Source organism: Nelumbo nucifera, chromosome 1, assembly GCF_055504915.1.
Source record: "Nelumbo nucifera cultivar China Antique chromosome 1, China Antique-T2T, whole genome shotgun sequence".
Taxonomy (NCBI): domain Eukaryota; kingdom Viridiplantae; phylum Streptophyta; class Magnoliopsida; order Proteales; family Nelumbonaceae; genus Nelumbo; species Nelumbo nucifera.
The window spans coordinates 147221878-147248213 of NC_142649.1; the positions used below are offsets into that span (position 1 = coordinate 147221878).

General features: G+C 42.1%; 1 protein-coding gene across 1 annotated transcript in view; it reads right to left on the bottom strand.

Annotated features, from left to right (window-relative positions):
* LOC104588034 (chitin elicitor receptor kinase 1-like) overlaps window positions 1-26336 on the bottom strand; it is a 60116-nt gene that overhangs the window by 29385 nt on the left and 4395 nt on the right. The window lies entirely within an intron of this gene.

Sequence of the window (26336 nt, forward strand, 5' to 3'; positions counted from 1 at the left end):
AAATCCAAAGACTGCTTCCACCGAAGATGACACGGTGTAGGATGAAGCAGAATCAACAGGATGGTTCTTCAGCAAGAACTGAATTCTTCAACAAGAATCTGATGGAGGGCTAGTGAGCACGACTTCAAATTACCTTTTCTGCCAAAAGGTAATATCAAGAACCCTTCTTAATCACTCCCATAGGTGGAGATCGAACTGGTATGGCGGCAAGAGCAAGAAAGAGCAGAAGACAAAAGTAGTCGAACTGCAGATTCTTCTCTCTTTGTAATCTCTGAACTGAGAATTGTGTCCTGGAGGTTCGCCCTGCTCCTCTATTTATAGCCTTTAAAGAGAGCATCTCCTAATCCTATTAGGAGTTTCCTAATCCAAATCTTGTATTTGGATCTAGACTCTCTTTAAGAGATAAGGATAATCCCTTATCTTATCTGCAAATAAAAGATCAGCCTTCCTAATCAAATTAGGAGTTTCCTGATCCAAATCTTTATTTGGATTTGGGCTCTCTGAGTGGATAGGGATAATCCCTTATCCTATCTGCTGATCTAAATCCCAGAACCGCCTCCTTTTAATTAATCTCACTAAGCCAGTTCGAATTGGGCTTTAGGCCCATTAAGTCTATGTGCTCACTTAACCTCCAAACTACTGCCCAGTTGGCTATCCTTGTATGGCGTGGGACCCAAACATTATCATCAAAAAAACATAACAGGGGTTGGCCGAATTCACTGTAGGAAACAGTGAACCCCTGAGTCCATCACCATGGGCTCTTAATGGGCCCAACATTTACACTAAATGGTCATTGGGTCAAGCCATCTTATAAAAACCCAAGGACTATGGGCAGATGCAAGATTAGCCCATCAAGTATTACCCTCAATGGTCTTACACTTAACCTCTCAGCCCATAATGATCAAACACTGCCCGACAAGAGAGGACCCCTCCCTCGGCTGCAAGGTATAGTGTTGCACTCTCTACTCATATGGATCTCGAGAATTAAAACCTTTTGCAAACATTTTGAAACCATAATATATATATATATATATGTATATCTATATAAATATATTTTGCAAAACAAATTTCAACAGTTGAAATCAACTGCCCGCAGTTTAGGTTTCCATCAGAGAGAGTGCATCCCCGATCATTCACTTTGTCTGACAAAGGGGTTGATCCTGTCACTATGATCACCCACTCAGATGAATTCTCGGACTGTTCCAACATACCCAGGTTTTGACCCCCTCTAAGGATCTCACTGATTGGCATATCAAAGACAGCCCAATCCGACACCTAGTGCAGTATCATAATCGAGTCTAGGGGTCAAGTGTAACATTCCAGTTTTGCCCATCTATCTCCAAGGTCCAGGGCAATACTGAAATTCTGGTCCGGTTCAGGGTTTCAAGAAAACCCACACTACATGTACCTCAAGTCTCACCCTGGCAGCTGAGACAAGCCACCCCAACCAACTTGGCGGCACATCAGTGTCAGCCTTGATAGGATAAATCTCCCCAGATCTATCCAACGGCTGTGGAGATTCTAAACTAACACAAGTCTCATATGTGTCCAGTTTAAGGGTTTTACACAGAAACACACCATAATAACATGAATCAAATATGTACTTTATTCATTTACATTAAATGTCATAATGTACATCATTCTGATTGGAGCTAAAGGCATACACTGTCTAACAAAGGTACAATATACACTAATTGATTTTCTATCATCAACTGTTTTAGCCCAATCTGCATCTGTGTAGACTTCCACTTTCATATGACCATGTTTCTTGAATAGTAGCCTAGTTCCTAGATATTTCTTTAGATATCTGAGTACTCTCTTAAGTGCCTCTAAGTGGGAGGATGTTGGTGCATGCATAAACTAAAGACACCAACAACATAAGCTATATCTGGTTGAGTCATTGATAGGTAGAGAAGTCTTCCAACCAATCTTTGAAACTTCTTGACATTTGTCACTAGTTCTCCAGTACAATCACCCAGCCAATGGTTTTCATCAATAGGGGAGTCTACAGGCTTTGCTCCTAACTTTCCTATGTCTTTCAAGAGATCTAGGACATATTTCCTATGAGAAATGAAGATGCCCTTTTTAGAGCGAGCAACCTCAATACCAAGGAAATAGCGTAACTGTCCCAAATCTTTCACCTCAAACTGCACAGCAAGGGATTCTTTAACTTTCTGAATTTCAGAGTCCCAATTCCTTGTAACCACAATGTCATCAATGTAAACAATCAGTACCACAACATTGTTCTAGTTTCTTTTGACAAACAGAGTATGGTCAGATTGGCACTGCTTAAACCCAATTTGTTGAAGAGCCAAGTGAAATCTACTGAATCAAGCCCTTGGGGATTGTTTCAAACCATATAAAGATTTTTTTAATTTGCAAACTTTCCCTTCACACCCTTGTGCTACAAACCCAAGAGGCTGAATCATGTATACTTCTTCTTCCAGATCCCCATTCAAGAACGCATTTTTGATGTCTAGTTGGTGGAGTTCCCAATCAAAGTTAACAGTCAATGATAGCATAATCCGAATAGTGTTCATTTTAGCAACTGGGGTAAAAGTTTTTGCATAATTGACCCCATACACTTGTTTATACCCTTTTGCAACTAACCTGACCTTATACCTCTCAACCAACCCATTTGCTCTGTGCTTTACTGTGAATACCCACTTGCACCCCACTGGCTCCTTCCCTTCAGGAAGATTCACCAACTCCTAGGTGTTGTTTTTGTGTAGAGCACAAATTTCCTCCTTCATTACATCTGTCCATTCAAGTATAGGTAAAGCTTTTGCAACACTTTTGGGAATGGAAATGCAATCAATGGCAATCAGAAAAGTACGAAATGAGGGTGTGATGTTTTCATAGGACAAAAACTGAGCAATAGGATGCTTAGTAGTACATAATCTAACTCCTTTCCTATGAGCAATTGGGACATCAAGATCATTAGTAGAATCATCAATAGCAATAGGTTCAGTAATGTCAAGGGGAATAAGAGTACATGGATTTTCCTTCAAGGAGTCAGATGGTATTGGATGTATAGTCTCCATCTGCTCCACAGCCTTTGGATTTAGTTGTCCCTTACGGCGGCGCCTCAAGAAGACACAGAATGGAGAGGAGTCAAGAATAAAGGGAAGAGAAACTTGTGGAGCTTGCCTCTCCTCCTCCACACTATTCTCCCTTGAGGAGAGGCTTGGAAGAAGGATTCAAATTCAAAAAAATACACGCCCATTGATACAAAGTACTTATGTGTGACAGGATTAAAGCATTTGTAGCCCTTCTGGGAAGATGGATAACCCAAAAAAACACATGGAACCGACTTGGAGTCCAACTTACCCCGGTTTGGAGATAGGTCATGAACAAAACACTTACAACCAAAATACCAAACACACGTAGAGGAATAGAAAATAAGGGGGATTGAAGGAAAAGAAGTTGATGTGGGGCCTTGTATTGCAAGAGGTGTGATGGCATAAGATTGATAAATAAGCTACGACCATCACAACATCAACCCAAAATCGTTTTGGAACATTCATGTGAAACATTACTATAGGCAACTTCAAGAAGATGTCGGTTCTTCCTTTCGGCAACACCATTCTGTTGTGGTATTCGGGCACACGAGCTTCTATGAAGAGATCCATGAGGAAAAAAACTCAACTAAGTCATGATGAAAGTATTCCTTTGCATTATCTGATTGGAAAATTTGAACTTCAACATGAAATTGAGTAAAAACTATGCGGTGGAAATCTTTCACAAATTTGGGTACTTCTTCTCTGGAATGCATAGGATATATCCAAATGTATCTCGAATAATCATCAATAAAGCTAATAAAGTACTTGTATACGCCCTCAGTAGGTATATTCACAAGGCTCCAAACATCAAAAAATACAACATCAACATGGAAAGGCAAAATAGATCTTTTATTACTTGATGGAAAAGTTGTTCTACAATGCTTACCTACTTGACATTTTTGACATTGTAAACTAGTGATAGACACAGACTTAAAAAGTTCAGGAAACATAACTTTCAAAGACTCAAAGGACAAATGACCAAGGCAATTATGCCACAACCACAGTTGACTTTTTGTAGACTGACTCATAAGAGTAACAGGAGGTGATGCCGCAAGACCAGCTTTATTATCCAAGCTGTAGAAGCCATCAACCATATCTCCTTTACCAATCGTCCTCCCCGAGGTTAAATCCTAGAAAACACAAGAACGAGGAAAAAAAGTTATGTAACAATTTAAGGATTGAGTAGTACTACTTATGGATAACAAATTAATAGGAGGTTTGGGAACATGAAGGGAATGGGGTAAAACAAGGCCATTAGGAAGGGATACAGATCCTTGACCAGCAATAGTGGATAGAGAGTCTCACGTTATCCCTCCCAGAGAGAAGAGTGTAGGTCTGAAATAAATTTAACTTACCAATCATATGCTTTGATGTCCTTGAGTCAATGATCCAAGGTGATTCAGGAGCAGAGGTACACACATGAAATGCAGAAGCACCTTTACCTAATGTAGAAGCAAATGAAGTAGAAGGGGTAGGAGCCGACCTATCCATTTGTCCAAGAGTCCTACCATGCAGTTCCAAATGATCTCTAAAGGAGTTAATAATGTCTTCCTTGGGATCAGAACCACTATGATGCTCTTGGGAAATTCCAGTAATCAGATTATTTGATTAGTAATCTTGTGCAACTAGATTTGCAAAAGTAAATTTCTTCTAAGAAGGCTTCTTTGAAGTGTCTTGATTCTTGGTTGCCCACTTGGGCTTCCCCATTGTAGAGATGTAGAGCAATAACTAGTGTTGTTATATTGTTGTTATTTTGTTTATTGTGATCCCCACTACTGCTGTTAGTTAGTTCTCTTTATATTTGTTGTTAGGTTGTTGTTAACAATGTTAGTTTATTAGTTATTTTCTTATGTAAGCAGTAGGAGCATTAATGTAATTGCTATCTTATTTTTTGATGTTACTATAAATAAATGAGTGGGGCGACAACTAAGGCTAATCACTCTTTTCTCTCATCTTTCTCTTCTCTGAGTCTCTCTTCTTTCTTCTTTTCTTCTTCTTCTCTTCTCCAGTATTTTTTTCTTTTTAATTTGCATCAAGAATTGGACCGATTACAGTCCAGATTTGCCTATTTGGTATCATGGCCAATCTAGGGTTTCTCATGTGTGTCTAATCCAGCCGACCACATAAAAATTGCCTAGGGCTAGAAGCTTAGAAAGAATTATTCATCGGCTGATTCTTGGAGGTTACCAGAAGGGTTTAGCAGCTGTCCAAAGGCTTGTAGAGGCTTAGAAAGTGTTTTGGTCATCAGGAAGAATCAGAGAAGGTTAAAAGGATCAAGGTTAGGGTTCAGACCAAGATTGGAGGTGGCGAGCAGAGTTTTCTGGGTAAGTTTTTACCTTTTCTTGAGACCAGCATCAGTCAAAGATAGGTTGGACTTATCTAGAAGGAGCGGCTGATCTTTCCCTTCTCAAAGTTTTTTCAAGGGTTTGTTATTAACCCTATGACCATACTTGACTGTGAACCAATTTGGAAGGTGTGACTGAGAATTGCTTTTGTTCTCACAAATATTTCTCCAACTTTTTCTTAACCCTACAACCAGACCTGATTATTATCACCTTTTGGGTGATTCCTAAATCTAGACTTGTTTCAGCTTCCAAACCTGTTTTTTGGGGGTGAGAACCTTTTTAGGGGGAATCCCTTTGCTGAGAACTGGTTTCTCTTGATACACCTATTACAGAAATGGCAGGAGCTGAGTTTAAGACTCAAGAGGAAGATGTTTTAGGGGATGGAAACATGGGAGAAAACAATTTTCAGACCACTACTGTTAAATTTGATGGTTCTAATTACTTGGAATGGGCTCAGTCAGCCATGATGGTGATTGGGGGCAGAGGGAAGTTAGGTTATGTGAATGGAGATGTAAAGACACCAGTCAAGGAAGATCCTTCATATGCCAAATAGGTTCAAGAGAACTATTTGGTCATGACTTGGCTGTGTAAATCTACCCAGCCTCGTATTAGCCGCAATTATTTGTGGGCAAAAACAGCCAAGAAAATTTGGAAAGTGATGAAGGAAGCCTACTCTCAGCCACTCAATGTTGCTAGGGCCTATGAACTGAAATGTGAAGTAAATAATCTCAAACAAGGGGAGAAACCAGTTTCAGTTTACTTTTCCACCTTAAAATCCGTATGGCATGAAATTGATCACCTAGAAACTATTGAGTGGGAAAGTCAGAAGGATGCAAAAACCTATAGAAAACAAGTTGAGACCAATAGGGTTTTTGAATTCCTAGCTGGTCTAAATTCAGAGTATGATATTGTGAGACAACAATTACTCACAAGGGAGAGTGTGACCTTATCTCAAGAGTATTCTTTAGTGCATGGTCAGGAAAGTAAGAGAAAGGTTATGTTGCAGTTTCATCCTATGGAATCAACCCTGATAGTCGTGAAACCAAAATTTGGCGGTGACAAGGAAAGGGACATAAAGAAGGAGGATAAGAAGGACCTATTTTGTGACCACTGTAAGAAGCCGAAGCACACCAAGGACACTTGTTGGAAGTTATATCCACATTTAATGCCAGCAAAGATCAGAAATAAAAGGGGGAATGCCAATCTGGCTATTACTACTAATGGTGCATCCTCTTCCAGCACAAGAGCCACATCCCTAGACACTTTAGCTATTGTCAGGGCTGCTCTAACTCAGTTAGAAAGTGACGTTGGTACTTCAGCTCCCTCATCTCAGCCACTGATTACATCTTCTACTCCTACTTTGGCATTTGCTCATTCAAGTACACGGGCATCAACATATCATGTTTCAGGCCCAAGTAATAATGGACCTTGTTGGGTCAAAGATTCGGTGCATCTGACCACATGACAGGCTTATCTTCTCTATTTACTACTTATTGCTTATCCTCTAGCAGAGATAGAGTATCCATTGCTGATGGATCTCTTGTTACCATCTCTGCGAAGGGAAACATTAGACTATCGGAAGCCATCTCCTTGTCCTCAGTTTTGCATGTTCCTAAACATGGTACTAACCTGTTGTTAATTAGTAGCATCACTAAAATCAAAATTTTTCAGTGACTTTTTTCCCCGATCGATGTGTTTTTCAAGATCTGGTGCCAACTAAGGTGATTGGAATTGGTCGTGAGACGAATGGAATCTACTTGATTGGAGGGTGTCTACATGGGGAAGATAAAGAAGTTGGAAAGTCTTTTCTTTCTTAGTCTATGAGTCAGATTATGCTTTGGCATAATTGATTGGGCCATTTGTCTTTTAAGTCTTTAAGGAGTTTGTTTCCCGGTTTGTTTGAGTCAGTCCAAATGTTTAGTTTAAAATGTGAAAGTTGTGAACTTGCAAAGCATTGTAGAATAACCTATTCTTTAAGCAATAAAAGAAGTACTATTTCTTTTGAAATTGTGCATACTAATGTTTGGGGGTCATATCATGTCACTGCTATGGGGGAATACTGATACTTTCTACTGTTTGTTGATGACTATACTCGTTTTTCATGGGTTTATCTTATGCACTCTCAAGATGAGGTCCCTACTCTGACTCGGAACTTCCATCAAATGGTCCTAACCTAGTTTAGAGTCGAAATCAAAATTTTCATATCAGATAATGCCAAAGAGTATTTTGCAAAACCCTTGACCTCATATTTCCTTAACCATGGGGTTATTCATCAGAGCACTTGTCCCCGCACACCTCAGCAAAATGGAGTTGTTGAGAGAAAGAATAGGCATATATTGGAGGTAACTAGAAGAATTATGCTAAACTCCAATGTTCCTATACGTTTTTGGGGGGATTCTATCCATACAGCCGTATACCTCATCAACAAGGTTCCTTCTCGGGTCCTAGACATGAAAATTCTGTTGAGAATGGTTAGACAGTGGTGTTTTTGGTCATTTTCTCCTTTCTTATACTTTCTCTGTATTTGGGCACCCAAATAGGGGCCTTCTTGTAATTATTAATTTTCAATTATAAAGTGAACTTTTGAGGGTGTGAACAGTAAATTCACACACCTCTTGACAGTTTCCTTTCTTCTTCCTCTTCTTCTTCTTTTCTTCTCTTTTTTCTCTCTCTGTTGAAACCCTAGTTTTTGCAACTTGGTATCAGAGCGGGTAGAAGCATCTGGGAATTAGTTTTCTGCTGATCTCCTACCCAGAGGAGAATTGCTGATGTCAAACCGTCGCCGAATGACATCAGCAGTCCGTACAAGTGCCAGCGGCAGTCTATGAAACCAACACAGTTTGATTCGCCCTGATTTTAGAAAAATTTTGGTACGACTCTTGTCGTTATATGAAACTTCTACAATTTTTTTGCCGCCAACCTAGTTTTTTGGGTCTTCCTTTGGTTCTTAACCGTGGGGTAATGTGTTATTGGGTTTGGAACCTCAGTTAAAGTGTTGGGGGTCCTTTTTGGTTGGTGAAAAGGTGTCTTGTTAGAATATGGAATCATCTAAGGATTTTTATATGATTCCCGGTGTGCTCCCGGGAACTGTAGATATTTCCAGTGGTATGATAACTACTATTAGGCTAGACGGAACTAATTTTTTAGAGTGGTCTCAGTCTACTAAACTTACCATTACTAGGAGGGGTAAACTGGGATTCATCACAGGAAGGGAAGTGAAGCCGAGTCCTGAAGACCTGAAATTTGCAAGGTGGGAACAAGACAACTCCTTTGTTATGTCATGGCTGATTTGCTCAATGCAACCTCATATTGCTTGAAATTACATGTTTCTTCCATCTGCCAAGGATATCTGGGATAGAGTAGTTGCTACTTATTCCCAAGTTAACAATACTACTAGAGTGTATTAGCTTTGGAGGGAAGCTTGCAGTATGCGTCAGGGGGAGAGGTCTGTTGCTATGTATTTCTTTTCTCTACAGTCTATCTGGGAAGAAATTGATCACTTGAAAGCTCTAGTTTGGAAGGACCTTGAAGATGGTGAGCAGTATCGGAAGTACATAGAGGAGAATAGAGTCTTTGATTTTTTGGTTGGCTTGAACCCAGAGTTTGATTTCACTAGACAGCACATTCTTAGTGTAGGCGTTGTTTCTCTTGCTACTACTTACTCTCTTGTACAAAGGGAAGAAAGCCAAAGAACCGCCATGATGCAATCCTCTGTGAGTGATCATTCTACCTTTATGTCATCTCGACCCAAGCAAAATACTAGCAAACATCCCATTGTAGAGAAGGTCGAGGATGTTATTTGTGAGTACTACAAGAAGCCAAGGCACACTAAAGAAAGGTGCTAGAAGCTCAATCCTCATCTAAAACCGGAGAAGTACAAAACCGGGAAGACAGGCAATGCTCACTTGGCTACAGTTGGTAATGATGCTCAGCCCTCAGATGTGCTTGACTCCGCTGATGTGATGGACAAACTCAGGAATATATTGTCGCAGCTAGAGAATGGTGGTACATCCTTATCATCTGGTTCTGGACTTAGTAATCTATCTAGTTCATATGCCAAGACAGGTACTGCACTTGCTTGTTCCACCTCCTTTAGCCCATGGATTGTAGATTCTGGGGCCAGTGCCCATCTGACTGGTATTCCTTCACATTTTACCTCATATAAGTTAACCCCAGGGAAGGGCAAGACAGGTACTGCACTTGCTTCTCTCATCTTTCTCTTCAGTAATTTTTTCTTTTTAATTTGTATTAAGAATTGGACTGATTACAGTCCGGATTTTCCTACTCCCAACAAGTCTCCCAAGTGTGTCTAGGCTTTTGGCAGTGAGTGCACCACAGTTTGTCCCTGTCCTCATTTTTCTTTAATTCTCCCTTTTTCATTCCAATGTTTCCTCCTCTTGCAACCAGGGCAACAGGTAGCTCCCCCTTAGAAGTATTCATTAGATTCTTTCTGCTCTCTTCAAATTGAACTAAGGCATATACATCCTAAACTGAAGGAAGTTCCCTACTTCCTAAAATCTGTACCCAAAGAGGTTCATAAACAGGATTCATCCCTAACAAGAAAGAAAACAGTCGCTGTTGGGAAACAAAATAAAAGAGAAAAAACCAAAAGTACCCCTATGCTAGTACATTACATGTTACAACAAACATGAATACATTTTCTGTTTGTTTTATATTACACAACAAGTTATCTGCTTTTTAGTTAGATTATTAGCATGTACATTGTTGTAAGGCTTATTTAATTGTTACTTTATAGTTGCTGTTAGTAGGCTGACTTCATAAGATACTGTCAGTTAGGTACTTGTCTTTTTTTCTTATTAGTTTGGTTCTAGGGTGTGCCGCTAGGGGCATACTTGTAATTTCTATTCTTTTTATTAAGTTAATATAAATAGAGAACTGGCGGCAGCCAGTAGCATCGTTTTTCCTTCTCTATCGTATCTCCCTCTTCTTCTCTTTCTCTCTCTCTCTCTCGTCTCCCACTCTCCATGAATGATTACATGGTATCAGAGCAGATTTTCTGGGCTGCAAAAGACCTACGATCCCTCCTGTTTTGAGCAAGGTTTCCTTCTTTAAATTCTTGGACGTGGAAGACAGAGAAACCCTAGTAGTTTTTTTTGGCGGAAACCCTAGCAGATTTCTGGCGGCACTTCCTGTGGTTTTTTTTCCTTGGTCGTAATACCAAGGAAACCCTAGTCGGAGAAGGGCGATGCCGATAGAGACTCTCTTCCGTCTCTGTTCGATGCTGTGAAGTTGATTTCAGGTTGGCATCTTCGTACAGGTGCTGGACAGGTGTGCTCTTGTTTGTGTCTTCTTTGGCCAGTGGTATGAAGGGCTTATTCCTTGGTTTTATATACTTGTTTGGATGTTGGATTGTTGGACTATATGAACTGTAGTCGGACTGATAGCAATGTCTGCCTTGGTTGTGTTGAACTGATTATCAGGCTGGTTTAATGACTGAGCCATCTCAGAGTTGATTTCAGCAGTGTCTTGTTCTCTTCCTCACATCCTAGAAGTAAATTCCTTGAGGGTTGGTTTTCTGTTTGTGGCTGCTGTGTAGTTGTGTGGTGTTTGGACTGGTTTTCAGCAGTATCCTATGGTGAGTTATGAATCAACCTCATTGGGGGTTACACCAACCCGCAACACAGCTGGTATGGGAGGTGAAAACATGATTTTTCCCATGCCAATTATCCCTTTAAATGGTCTGAACTACCTGGAGTGGGCTAAAAGTGTAAAACTCTATGTAACGGCAAGGGGTAAAGCTGGTTACATTAATGGAAGGGTGAAAGAACCCAAGGGTGAGATAACTGAACATGATAGGTGGGACCAAGAAAACAGTATGGTGATGTCTTGGCTCCTCGCAACCATGAAACCTGATGTGAAGAAGAACTTTATGTGGGCAAACACCACTAGTGATATCTGGGAACAGGCCAAAACTACCTATTCCGAGCAAAGGCATTATGCCAAGGTTTACCAGTTACAAGCTGAATCTTCAACCTGTAAACAGGGAAACCGTAGTTTGTCTTCATATTATTCAGCCCTTACCTCCATATGGAAAGAATTGGATCATTATCAAGCTATAGAGTGGAAACATGATGATGATTGCTAAGGCCTACAGGAAGCTGATCTCTCAGCAACGTGTGTTTGCCTTCTTGTTGGGACTGAACCCTGCATATGAACTGTTGAGGGTTCAGATCCTAGGAAGCAAAGAGTTGCCTACGGTTCACGAGGTATACTCCCTTGTTCAATCGGAAGAAAGCAGGCGGAGTGTGATGGTTACAATTGAGGGGGAGCAACAAGTTGCTTTGGCTGCAATGAATAACAACTCCACGGGGAAGAAAAGTGACACTAAGAAGATTGATGATAAAGATAAGTTGTTCTGTACCCACTATCGGCGTTCACGGCATACACGTGACACTTGTTGGGACATCCACGGGAAACCCAAGTGGGTAGTGAAGAATCAAGAACAGGATAAAAGTCAAGGTCAGAAGATGGTGAACACAACACAGAATGCAGCGCATGTGGCAACCCAAGAAACTCAAGTTGTCGGTAGTACTCGGGGCCACCCTAATAAGTCTGACCCCAAGGAAGAGATAATGAATTCCTTCAGAGAGCACCTGGAATCTTATGGTAGGGCTTTGCGAAAAATGGACAGCTCAGTCACTGGTACTTCCTCTACTTCATTTGCATCTACTTCAGGTAATACGGCTTATGCATTCCATGTCACTCCCACGGATTCCCCTTGGATCATTGACTCAGGGGCCTCCAACCACATGACCGGTAAGCCGAACTTGTTTTAGACTTATAGCCTTTTGTCAGGAAGGGATAGAGTGAGACTTGCAGATGGTTCTTTTTCCTCCATTGCGGGCCAAGGATCAATATCTCTTCCACATGGCCTTAACCTGAATTGTGTATTGCATGTCCCTCAACTTCCTATAAATTTGCTTTCGATTAGTAACATTACAAGCTCTTTAAACTGTAGTATAACCTTTTTTGCTGACTCATGTGTTTTTCAGGACCTAACTTCTGGGAGGACGATTGGTAGAGGGAGCCTAATGGATGGTCTCTACATTCTCGACAACAAAGCTGGTCTCTCGGTTCATCCTCAAAGCCACATAGTCAGTCAAATAAGAGTCAATTTTTTTTGTGGCATAGTCGTTTAGGTCATGTTTCTTTCGAAATAATAAAGTCTTTGTTTCCGGTTTTATTTAAGTCATGTTCAGTGTCAGAGTTCCGGTGTCAAACGTGTCAGTTAAACAAACAATGTAGAACAACTTTTCACTCAAGTAATAAAAGATCAAATGTTCATTTTCATGTTGTGTATTCTGATGTATGGGGGCCTACTAATGTAATCTCTGAGGGCGGATATAAGTACTTTATCACATTGATCGATGATTACTCTCGCTATACATGGATAATTCCTATGCGTAGTAGAGACAAAGTTCCAAAGATTGTGAAAGACTTCCAGAGGATGGTATTTACGCAGTTCCATGTTGAAATACAGATCTTCCAATCCAACAATGCAAAAGAATACTTCCATGGGGAGCTCAATGAGTTCTTTGTCTCCCACGGATCTATTCATAGGAGCTCATGCGCCAGAACACCACAACAAAATGGTGTTGCCGAAAGAAAAAATAGACACCTCCTTGAGGTAGCTCGCAGGATGATGCTACATATGAATGTTCCAAAAAGGTTTTGGGTGGATGCTATACTTGCAGCTGCTTATGTCATCAATCGCATGCCCTCCAAAGTGCTGAAATACATGGCCCCTCATCAGTTATTGTACCCTCTGTCTCCTTTATTTTCCATTCCCATGAGAGTTTTTGGTTGTCGTGCCTTTGTCCATGACTTGTCTCCATCTCGAGGTAAGTTAGACCCCCGGTCCATTCCTTGTGTCTTTCTGGGGTATCCCTCCTCTTAAAAAGGGTATCGGTGCTTTGATCCCGTTAGTCGTAAGTTTTTTTGTGTCTATGGATGTGTCCTTCTTTGAGTCTGAGCCATTCTTCCCTGCTTCTCCTCAGGGGGAGAGTAGTAGTGTGGAAGAGGAGAAGCAGGTTCAGGTATCTCTTCCTTCTATTCCGGACCTTGCTCCCTTTTGTGTCTTCCAACGTACACGTCGTAGAGATCAGCGATGTGATAGAGATGTGGAGCAGCCAAACACTGAGCAACCAACACCGTTAGACTCCCAGGAGGTAAGTCCACTCCCTAACCCTACTCCTACTGTGGATGACCTTGACATTCCTATTGCTCAACGAAAGGGAGTCAGGTCATGCACTACCAAACACCCCATTACCCATTTTGTCTCCTATGATCACATTTCCCCCTCATACCGAGCCTTCCTATCTGCAGTTGATTGCATCCCTGTTCCCATAAATGTTGTAGAAGCCTTAAAATACCCTGAATGGATAGATGCCATGAAGGAGGAGATTAATGCTCTTCACAAAAATCAAACTTGGGAATTGGTGGATCTTCCAAAGGGGAAAGACCCCGTGGGGTGTAAATGGGTGTTCACGGTTAAGCACAAGGCAGATGGAACTGTTGAAAGGTACAAAGCAAGATTAATAGCTAAAGGGTACACACAAGTATACGGGGTTGACTATGATGAGACTTTTGCTCCAGTAGCTAAGATGAACTCAATTAGGGTTCTCCTGTCCTTAGCTGCTAATTTTGACTGGGAATTGCATCAACTGGACATAAAGAATGCTTTTCTGAATGGTGACTTAGAGGAGGAAGTATAAATGGTTCAACCCCCTGGATTCTGTGCCAAGGGAAGTGAAAATAAGGTGTGCAAGCTACGAAAGTCTCTTTATGGCTTAAAACAGTCTCCCAGAGCCTGGTTCAGTAAGTTTCACATGGCGGTTCAACAGATGGGCTTCAAACAGTGTCAGTCTGATCATACACTCTTTGTGAAGAGATGTCAAGAACAAAGGTTGCTGTATTGATAGTGTATGTGGATGATGTCATCATTACAAGAAGTTGGAGCTCAGAGATACAAAAATTGAAACAATTCCTTGCATCTAAATTTGAAGTGAAAGATCTAGGTCCCCTGAAGTATTTCCTTGGGATTGAAGTTGTCCGCTCAGAAAAGGGTATCTTTATCTCTCAAAGGAAATACACCCTTTATCTATTACAGGATACAGGAAAATTAGGTGCAAGGCCAGCAGATACTCTCATGGATGTTGACCACAAGTTAGGTGACTGTGTTGGTGAACCTCTGAAAGATGTGAAACAGTTCCAAAGGTTAGTGGGAAAGCTGATTTATTTGTCCATGACCCGTCCAGACATTGCCTATTCCGTTGGGGTCCTAAGCCAGTTCATGCACTTTTCTAAGAAACCACACATGGAGGCAACAGAGAGAGTTCTTAGATGCTGATAGGGCAGGAGCTATGGATTGCCTATTCTAAGAAACCACACATTGCCTATTCCGTTGGGGTCCCGGAACAGGTCTACTATTCAGTAAACACAATCACCTAAAGGTGGAAGTCTTTACAGATGCTGATAGGGCAGGAGCTGTGGATGACAGAAAGTCCACAAGTGGGTATTGCACATTTGTGGGAGGAAATCTAGTGACCTGGAAGAGCAAGAAACAAAGTGTGGTAGCGAGGTCAAGTGCTGAAGCTGAATATAGAGCTATGGCACGTGGGGTGGCTGAAGTCCTTTGGCTAAAGAATCTTCTAGGGGAGCTTGGAGTTGTTATTCATAGTCCTATGTCTCTTTACTATGACAACAAGGCTACAATAAACAACGCCAGCAACCCTATCCTACATGAGAGAACCAAGCACATTGAGGTGGACAAACACTTCATAAGGGAAAAATTGGAAAAAAGGGAAATTTGCATCCCTTATGTCAACTCCAAGGAACAACTTGCTGATGTCCTCACAAAGGGGCTTCTATACTCGCGGCACAATGAGTTATGTGACAAGCTGGGCATGATAGACATATTCAGCCTAATTTGAGGGGGAGTGTTGTAAGGCTTATTTAATTGTTACTTTATAGTTTCTATTAGTAGGCTGACTTCTTAAGATACTGTCAGTTAGGTACTTGTCTTTTTTTCTTATTAGTTTGGTTCTAGGGTGTGCCACCAGGGGCATACTTATAATTTCTATTCTTTTTATTAAGTTAATATAAATAGAGACTGGCAGAAGCCAGTAGCATCTTTTTTCCTTCTCAATCATATCTCCCTCTTCTTCTCTTTCTCTCTCTCTCTCTCTCGTCTCCCACTCTCCATGAATGTGAAAGAATGGTAGGATCCATCTAATGGACGCCATAAAGGTTGCGGAATGGGTGGGGCGAATTTCAAAAATTTCCTACCTTCTCCCAACTGGGAATCATATTCCCTGAATTTAGAATACAATATTCAAGGATCTACTTGAACCCTAATCAAACCAGATCTGTACCAAAAGATAAATGGGAGGATTATACCTGATCCGGAGAAGCAGTATCTCCCAAAGTTGGTGTTCACGCCCAAAGAATGCTCCAAGATCTGTCCCTGCTGAAGATGACACAGCTGTGGATGGAACAGAACCAGCAGGGTGCGTCCTACACACTGGATCCTTCACAAGAATCCCCTGGATGTACTAAACACTGAATTCCTTCAGTCTTTCTTGCAAGACTGATGTCAAGAACTGGTTTCTTGACTTTCTTTTCTGCAAAGATCAAATCTTGCAACAATGCAGATGGCGGCGACAGGAGGAGATTTCCAGAAACGAAAAGGCTGAACTGTTTTCTTTTCTGGAGAGAATGAGATCTAATCTCAATTCGCAGGAACCTTTCTTGCTCACCAGAACCTCTTGGATCGAAATCTTATTTCTCTCTCTTGGTTCATTCGAAATCTCCTCTCTTTTCTTCTTGATTAAGAAATCTCCTAATTAGGAGTTATCCCAATCCAAATCAGTATTTGGATAGGGGATAATCTTAATCCCTTTCCCAGATAGAGTTAGCTTACTCCTGATCTTATCAGGAGGTTACCAGATTCAAATCTGATTTGAATTTGGTCTCTAAGAGTGGATAAGGCTAAGAGCCCAATCCTTTTTGCTAACTGCAATATCAAATTCGCCCCATTGATGGGTGATCATATCAGCCCACTTCGAAATGGGCTTTTGGCCCATTAAGTATTCAGTGTTTAATTAGTTTCCAATCTGCTGCCCAGTTGGGCTTCTTTGTATGGCGTGGGACCCAAGCATTGATCTACACACCAGCCACATGGGTTCGGCCCAGCCTTTAATACAAGGCCCAGCCGAATTCACTGAAAATCTCAATGAACCCCTTGAGTCCATCGTATGAACCCTATGGGCCCAACACTTACATTAAGTGGTCCCTGGGCCAAGCCATCTTATAAAAACCCAGGGACTGTGGGCAGGTGCAAGATTAGCCCATCAGGTATTATCCTAAATGGTCTTACACTTAACCTCTCAGCCCTTAATGATCAAGCACTGCCCGACAAGAGAGGACCTCTCCCTCGGCTGCAAGGAACAGTGCCGCACTCTCCTCTCACATGGATCCCGGGAATTAAAACCATTTGCAAACATTTTGAAACCGTACATATATATGTAAATATATTAATTTTGCAAAAACAAAATTCCAACGATTGAAATCAACTGCCGGCAGTTTGGTTTCCATCAGAGAGAGTGCATTCCCGATCATTACCCTTTGTCCGACAAAGTGGCTGATTCTGTCACTATGACCACCCACTCAGATGAATTCTCAAACTGCCCCAACATACCCAGGTTTTGATCCCCACTAAGGATCTCACTGATTGGCATATCAAAGGCAGCCTGATCCAACACCTAGTGAAGTGTCATAATCGAGTCTAGGGGTCAGGTGTAACTTTCCAGTTTTGCCCATCTATCTCCAAGGTCCAGGGCAAGACTGGAAATCTGGTCCGGTTCAAGGATTCAAGTAATCCCATGCTGTATGTGCCTCGGGTCTTACCCTGATGGCTGAGACAGGCCATCCCAACACTTGGTGGCACACCAGTATCAGCCTTGGCAGGATAAATCTCCCCAGACTTATCCAGCGGCTGTGAACATTTAAAACTAACATGAGTCTCTACAAATGTCCAGTTTTAGGGTTTTACACAGAATTAAACCAAACAACATGAATCAAACATGCACTTTATTTATTTCCACTAAATAACAAAAGTACATCAAAATGATTGAAGCTAAGGGCATACAAAACTGTCTAACAGCTCCCACTTGCACTTAGGTCCAATCTGGTACAAGCCGGAGTCCCATACTTTCCACGTGTTTCTCAAATACCTTCTGTGTCAGTGGCTTAGTCAATGGGTCTGCCACATTATCCGCTGATGCTACCTTTTGAATTAGGACGTCCCCTCTACCAACGATCTCCCGCAGTACATGGTACTTCCTCTCGATGTGCTTTGACTTCGAGTGGGCCCGAGGCTCTTTAGCCTGGGCGATCGCTCCATTGTTGTCACACAACAACGGGATGGGTGATGTGCTGGATGGAATCGCTCCCAATTCGTGTATGAATTTCTTCATCCACACGGCTTCCTTGGCAGCTTCACTTGCGGCAATGTACTCGGCCTCGGTTGTGGAGTCTGCAGTGGACCCCTGTTTGCTGCTTTTCCAGCAAACAGCACACGATCCTATCGTGAAAACATACCTAGATGTAGACTTTCTATCATCTGGATCCGACTGGAAATCGGCATCGGTATACCCTAGAACTTGCAGTGAACTACCATCGAATACCAGACAAAACTCTTTCGTCCTTCGAAGGTATTTGAGTATGTTCTTCACAGCAGTCCAATGCTCCTGTCCTGGGTTTGCCTGGAATCTGCTTACCACACTCACCGCCTGAGCTATGTCCGGGCGAGTGCACAACATGGCATACATGATGCTCCCCACAGCTGAGGCATAGGGAACGTCTCTCATGCTCTCAATCTCCTCAGAAGTCTTGGGAGACATCTTCTTGGATAGAGTGACTCCGTGCCTGAAAGGAACGTTTCCTTTCTTGGAGTTTTCCATGCTGTATCTTTTGACAATTTTGTCAATGTAAGCAGCCTGGGATAATCCAATTATCCTCTTCGATCTATCTCTATAGAGTCGAAGACCCAGTATGTATGAAGCTTCTCCAAGATCTTTCATGGAGAACTGCTGTGATAGCCATACCTTGACCGAAGTCAACATTCCTACATCATTCCCAATGAGTAGGATATCGTCCACATACAAGACTAAAAAGGTGATCTTATCCCCACTGGATTTCCTGTAAACACAGGGCTCATCCGGATTCTGCTCAAAGTCAAACGTTTTGACTGCAGAATCAAAACGGATGTTCCAACTCCTAGAAGCCTGCTTAAGTCCATATATGGATCTATTAAGTTTACATACCATGTGTTCCTGACCAGCAGCAATGAAGCCTTGCGGCTGCTGCATGTAGATATCTTCACTAAGATCTCCATTCAGGAACGCTGTTTTGACATCCATTTGCCAAATCTCGTAATCATGGTACGCTGCTACAGCTAGCAGGATCCTAATGGATTTAAGCATGGCCACCGGTGAAAAGGTTTCCTCATAGTCGATGCCTTCTTTCTGAGTATACCCTTTTGCCACCAAACGAGCTTTAAAGGTCTCAATCCTTCCATCGGGGCCCTTCTTCCTCTTGTAGATCCATTTGCAACCAATTGCTTTTACCCCGGAGGGCGGATCCACTAGAGTCCAGACTCCATTGGTCTCCATTGAGTCCATCTCGGCTCTCATGGCCTCCACCCACTTCTGGGAGTCTATGTCTAACATAGCTTCCGCGTAAGACACGGGATCCTCTTCACTAGTCAAGGCTTCCACCAGGTAACTATCCTGGTCATAACCATATCGGACTGGTGGTCTGGATACCCGGGTGGACCTTCTAGGTTGGTCATTACCTGGAACTTGTGGGTCATCTCCCACTGCTCCTGAGCTCTCCTCATCAAGAACTATTTCCTGACGATGGGTGTCCAGGATGTAATCGGATTCTAAGAATCGGGCGTTTCGACTGCAGAACACTTTCTGCTCACTTGGGTCATAGAATAGATAACCCACCGAATCCTTTGGGTAGCCTATAAACAGGCAACGGCTGGTTTTAGATTCCAACTTGTCCGCACTTGTTCTTTTAACGTGTGCAGGACAACCCCAAATCTTCAAGTGTCTCACACTTGGCTTCCTTCCGGTCCAAAGCTCATATGGAGTTTTCGGAACTGATTTGGTTGGAACCCTATTCAGCACGTAGATAGCAGTCTCTAATGCGTATCCCCAAAAGGATGTGGGTAATTCTGAGCGTACGAGAAGTGACCGGACCATGTCCAATAAGGTCCTATTTCTCCTCTCTGAAACACCGTTGAGTTGAGGTGTAGCAGGAGGAGCTAGTTGTGACGCTATCCCATTGGCCTTTAAGTAGTCCCTGAATTCGTCAGAGAGATACTCGCCACCTCGATCTGATCGAAGGGCCTTAATTTCTCTCCCTAACTGTTTCTCGACTTCCTGTCTGAACTCTTTGAACTTTTCAAATGATTCAGACTTATGTCTCATTAGGTACACGTAACCATATCGTGAAAAATCATCTGTAAAGGTGATGAAGTACACGTGTTGATTCCGTGTCCTAACACTCAGGGGACCACATACATCAGTATGTATTAGGTCAAGTGTGCCTGCACATCTTTCAGGCTTACCGTCAAATGGCCGCTTAGTCATCTTACCTTGGAGGCAAGGTTCACAAGTGGGAAGATTTTCTACGGTTAGAAAATCCAAAGGACCATCCTTTACCAGTCTTGTGATTCGGTCGACACCGATGTGGCCAAGTCGGTAATGCCAGAGGCATGTGAGATTTACTGTATCACGAGTCCTTTTCTTGGGATTTTCGACCGACGTAGTTTCGGTTAAGTTAGTTTCCAAAGAAGGATGCAGAACATAGAGACCGTTCTCTAGCTCCCCGCATGCGATGAATTTATTATTCCGTTTAACAGTAATCATATTACTAAAGTAAACAGTATATCCATCAGCACACAATTTTGAAACAGAAATTAAATTCCTTCTCAAGTTCTGTACATAAAGACAATCTTTAAGTACAAGGACTCCTTCTTTAAAAACCAATTCTACGGTTCCTATTGCCGCAGCTGCAACACTTGCAGTTGTTCCCAAGAACAGTGTCACTTCACCTTCACTCAGCCTTCTGCTAACTTTGAACCCCTGCAGTGAGTTACACGCATGAGTTGAAGCCCCGGAGTCAACACACCAGGACACAGAAGTAACTAACATATTAGTTTCTATGACACAAGTTTCGATATTACCTTTCTTAGATTCCAGGTAGGTAGGACAATTCCTCTTCCAGTGGCCGGTCTACTTGCAGAAGTGACAGACATCAGATGCCTTGTTCTTCTTCTGCTTCTTGGGTTTGGTAGTCTTCTTCTGGGGCTTCTTTGCCTTTCTCTTTCTCTTGCCCGATTTGTTAGCTTCAGCAAGCATAACCACAGGCTCATCCTTCTTGAGTAAATCCTCGGCCCTCTGCAACATATTGCTGAGTTCCTGGACGCTGACATTCAGCTTATTCATATTGTAGTTCATAGTGAACGCATTGAAGGAAGAGGGCAAAGAATTTAGGATGGCATCCACTTGCGTGCCAAGATCTAGCCCGGATCCAAGAGCTTCAAGTTCGTTGATGTATCCCATCATCCGAAGACAATGGTCATGAACTTTCTGCCCTTTGGTCATCTGCGCGGTCATGAACAATTTCAGGACCTTCTGTCGAGTAGAACGGTTCTGCTCCTCATACATTGTCCTTAGACTGTCCAATATGTCCTTGGCAAGTTCGATCTGATCGAACTGCCTCTGTATTGAGTTGTCTAATGAGGCAATGACAAAGCAGCGGGCTAGGGAGTTCTTATCCTCCCAATCTTGGTAGTCCCTCCTACGGGCCTCAGAAGCCCTATCACCCGGACGTTCCGGGGCAGGATTTTTCACTACCTTGTCTAACTTTTCAGAAGTTAGGACCAGCATAAGATTTCTATACCAGTCGGCATAGTTTGGGCCCTTAAGCTTGTTATCGTCTAGAAGCTTTGCAAATTGACCGTTTGCCATTTTCTGATAAAACAGCAAAATCATTAGTCCACAACCCATGTTTGATTCATGTTTACCTACATAGATATGGCTTTTAATCTATGTTCCATTCCCATTTGTTCATCTCTGAGATTTCCCTCCTATCTCAGTGACGGAGACGACGAAATGTCTCTGGAAATGTGGGAAATCACATGGGGTGTGTGAAGCCAACTGTTTCAGCTGCATAACCCCACCACCTTTCTGTGACGGATCATATCCACTCATCAAATGAGTTTCCCTTTGGCCTCTGTCAGACAAGGTTCAGAGCCGTTTTCAGGTAAACCCTTCTGTCAGTGAGTGCACACCCATCATATTCAGGTTACGCCAAGGTACCGTGAGAGAGTTCCCATTTTCTGGTGAAGCCCCTCCCACATCGGTCTATGACGCCCCTATCATCTTATGAAACACTCTAACAGATCCAACAGCAAATGGATAGCCCAATTTTATGGTGCGTTTCCTCATTACTGATGGACCCATCATTGTGCTAATGACGGAAGGCCTTTAGAGAGTCCATCATATGGATCTCCCTATCACTTGCATTCATATTTGCTGGAGGGAACAAAATCACGGCCTAGTTCTAATTTAGGTCAAACCAAAGTGGCTCCCACTGACTTTCATAAAGTCAGATTTCTGGTGGGCCTTAATCGGCTAGGGGTTCCGTACGCATCCCTTTTCAGGGTTGTGGGGCCCACCAGGCAAAGAGGGGGGTCATCCAATGACCTTCAGGGACACCATGGCAATGATGTGCATTCAGCAATGGTGTGCGCAAGAGCCACTAACGAGTCATCACGGGCCAAGTACTTATGGCCCATGGTCGCAGCACATCAAACATCCAAACATCACATGTAAAGGAGGAATTGATCCAATCAATTAATTGCTGTAAAGCCCATTCAACGGCCCATTTAAAAACCAAGTCATTAACGATTAATGTCCACTAGGTGTATGGGCTGAATCGCAGATAGCAGTTCGGCCCATACAGCTTATCTCACAATAATGGGCTTTTGCAGTTTTAACCCTTTAAAACTGGGCTTTACAGGTGGGCCGAATTAATCCCTGTAATTGAACATCAGATTTGGAACAAAAGTGTGAGACAATTGGACTGAGAACAGCCCCTTTCGAAACCCAGATTTGGTCCAAACAGTTTTGGTCCAATCTAGTCCGAAATGGTCCAAAACTGATTTTCAATTCAAGAATTAATTATTGAATGATCTGAAATTAATAGTTTTGATTTCTAGCAAACACAAAACAATTATGGACTGTTCGCACCACCTGCAAAACAGAGGTTAATCACAAGGGTTGCAGTTTCATAAACTGCAAATCGCAGAAAACGATTTCTCCATCTGCAAATCTCCAGCGCCGCCATCTTCTTCCATCTTCTTTAATCAAGAAAAATAACAGAAATCCTATTTCTATTAATTACATTCTTGATCAAATCCTATACATTCAGTCTAAAAATAAAAAAAATTATTTACAGACCGAATTGAATGAAATAAATAAATAGAAAAGAAAAAGGGTGCGCAGACCATTTGCGCTAAAACTGCACTGCGATCTCCAGGTTTGAACAGTCCATTAAATCAAAATAAATAAAGAACAATTCCAAATAAATTTTGGATTTAATAGAAATTAATTTCAGATCAATCGCCCTTAACAAGAAACAGTTTCTTGGAAAAAAAGAAAACAATCTGCGCAAATCTTGAAAGAACACCTTCTATCCATCTGCGCAGGGTCAGATCTGATTTTCTTTTGGTTCAAGATTCGAACCTGTGGCTCTGATACCACTGAAAGAATGGTAGGATCCATCTAATGGACGCCATAAAGGTTGCGGAATGGGTGGGGCGAATTTCAAAAATTTCCTACCTTCTCCCAACTGGGAATCATATTCCCTGAATTTAGAATACAATATTCAAGGATCTACTTGAACCCTAATCAAACCAGATCTGTACCAAAAGATAAATGGGAGGATTATACCTGATCCGGAGAAGCAGTATCTCCCAAAGTTGGTGTTCACGCCCAAAGAATGCTCCAAGATCTGTCCCTACTGAAGATGACACAGCTGTGGATGGAACAGAACCAGCAGGGTGCGTCCTACACACTGGATCCTTCACAAGAATCCCCTGGATGTACTAAACACTGAATTCTTTCAGTCTTTCTTGCAAGACTGATGTCAAGAACTGGTTTCTTGACTTTCTTTTCTGCAAAGATCAAATCTTGCAACAATGCAGATGGCGGCGGCAGGAGGAGATTTCCAGAAACGAAAAGGCTGAACTGTTTTCTTTTCTGGAGAGAATGAGATCTAATCTCAATTCGCAGGAACCTTTCTTGCTCACCAGAACCTCTTGGATCGAAATCTTATTTCTCTCTCTTGGTTCATTCGAAATCTCCTCTCTTTTCTTCTTGATTAAGAAATCTCCTAATTAGGAGTTATCCCAATCCAAATCAGTATTTGGATAGGGGATAATCTTAATCCCTTTCCCAGATAGAGTTAGCTTACTCCTGATCTTATCAGGAGGTTACCAGATTCAAATCTGATTTGAATTTGGTCTCTAAGAGTGGATAAGGCTAAGAGCCCAATCCTTTTTGCTAACTGCAATCTCAAATTCGCCCCATTGATGGGTGATCATATCAGCCCACTTCGAAATGGGCTTTTGGCCCATTAAGTATTCAGTGTTTAATTAGTTTCCAATCTGCTGCCCAGTTGGGCTTCTTTGTATGGCGTGGGACCCAAACATTGATCTACACACCAGCCACATGGGTTCGGCCCAGCCTTTAATACAAGGCCCAGCCGAATTCACTGAAAATCTCAATGAACCCCTTGAGTCCATCGTATGAACCCTATGGGCCCAACACTTACATTAAGTGGTCCCTGGGCCAAGCCATCTTATAAAAACCCAGGGACTGTGGGCAGGTGCAAGATTAGCCCATCAGGTATTATCCTAAATGGTCTTACACTTAACCTCTCAGCCCTTAATGATCAAGCACTGCCCGACAAGAGAGGACCTCTCCCTCGGCTGCAAGGAACAGTGCCGCACTCTCCTCTCACATGGATCCCGGGAATTAAAACCATTTGCAAACATTTTGAAACCGTACATATATATGTAAATATATTAATTTTGCAAAAACAAAATTCCAACGATTGAAATCAACTGCCGGCAGTTTGGTTTCCATCAGAGAGAGTGCATTCCCGATCATTACCCTTTGTCCGACAAAGTGGCTGATTCTGTCACTATGACCACCCACTCAGATGAATTCTCAAACTGCCCCAACATACCCAGGTTTTGATCCCCACTAAGGATCTCACTGATTGGCATATCAAAGGCAGCCTGATCCAACACCTAGTGAAGTGTCATAATCGAGTCTAGGGGTCAGGTGTAACTTTCCAGTTTTGCCCATCTATCTCCAAGGTCCAGGGCAAGACTGGAAATCTGGTCCGGTTCAAGGATTCAAGTAATCCCATGCTGTATGTGCCTCGGGTCTTACCCTGATGGCTGAGACAGGCCATCCCAACACTTGGTGGCACACCAGTATCAGCCTTGGCAGGATAAATCTCCCCAGACTTATCCAGCGGCTGTGAACATTTAAAACTAACATGAGTCTCTACAAATGTCCAGTTTTAGGGTTTTACACAGAATTAAACCAAACAACATGAATCAAACATGCACTTTATTTATTTCCACTAAATAACAAAAGTACATCAAAATGATTGAAGCTAAGGGCATACAAAACTGTCTAACAGAATGATTACATACATGCATAGTTGTTTTAGTGGAACTAGTTTATCCTTCTAGAGAATCACCTTTTGTTACAATTTGGAAAGAGAAATCATCTGGTTTTTTAGTAGTAAGAACCAATCAAATTATTGGGCAATGGTCACAGTAAAATACTAGGAGGCCATCTAGAAGAATTATGAGAGAATTTTTGTGGGAACCAAGCGATGAAAGAAGAGATCATCTAATCAAATGGGAACAGGTATGCAAGTCTAAAGAACTAGGAGGCCTTGGTATTGGGAATCTAACCAAGAGGAATACAGCTTTGCTAGGTAAATGGTTTAAGAGATTTCCTCTAGAAAGAGATAGGTTGTGGCACAAGGTCATTCATGGTTTCGCAGAAAATGGTTGGGATGCAAATGTGGCACTCTGTGTTTCTTCAAGCACCCCTTGGAAAGAAATAATAGAGAACCTTTGGGGGTGAACTTCCCAGTAAAAGAAATCTAGTGCAAACCTATGCCTCCCAAAGTACAAACTTTGTGTTGGGAAGTGTTCCTTGGGAAGATCAACACCTGTAACTTGCTACAGAAAAGAAGGCAAATATGTGCTTCTCTCCTCATATGTGTGTTTTTTGCAAGGAAAGTGGTGAGACCCTCCCTCATTTGTTAATCTCCTGCTCCTTCGTATCTTGTATTTGGAAACACCTCTGTTCTATCTTTGGTTGCAGAAGGGTACCCCCATAGAATGTGGTAGGCTTGTTCAACTCTAGTTTCTTAAGACAATAGAAAAGGAAGAATCTTGTGGAGGGCAGCAAGAGCAGTGATGATATGGACTGTATGGGAAGAAAGGAATCAGAGAATCTTTGATGAGAAGAGAAAACCTAAAGAGGATTTAATTGAAGCCATAACAGTAAGAATGACACATTGGGTAAAAGCTTTGGATATTTATCGAGAATTTTCAACAAATGACATTAAGATCCTGGACTGAAGTGGCACAAACAGGACCTGTTGAAAGTATATGATTGGTATGGAAACCTCCAGCTTTAAATAAGTTAAAGTTGAACTTTGATGGCAGTTCATTGGGTAATCTAGGAAGGGCAGGAATAGGGGGAGTTTTTAGAAACCAACAAGGAGTGGTGTTGGC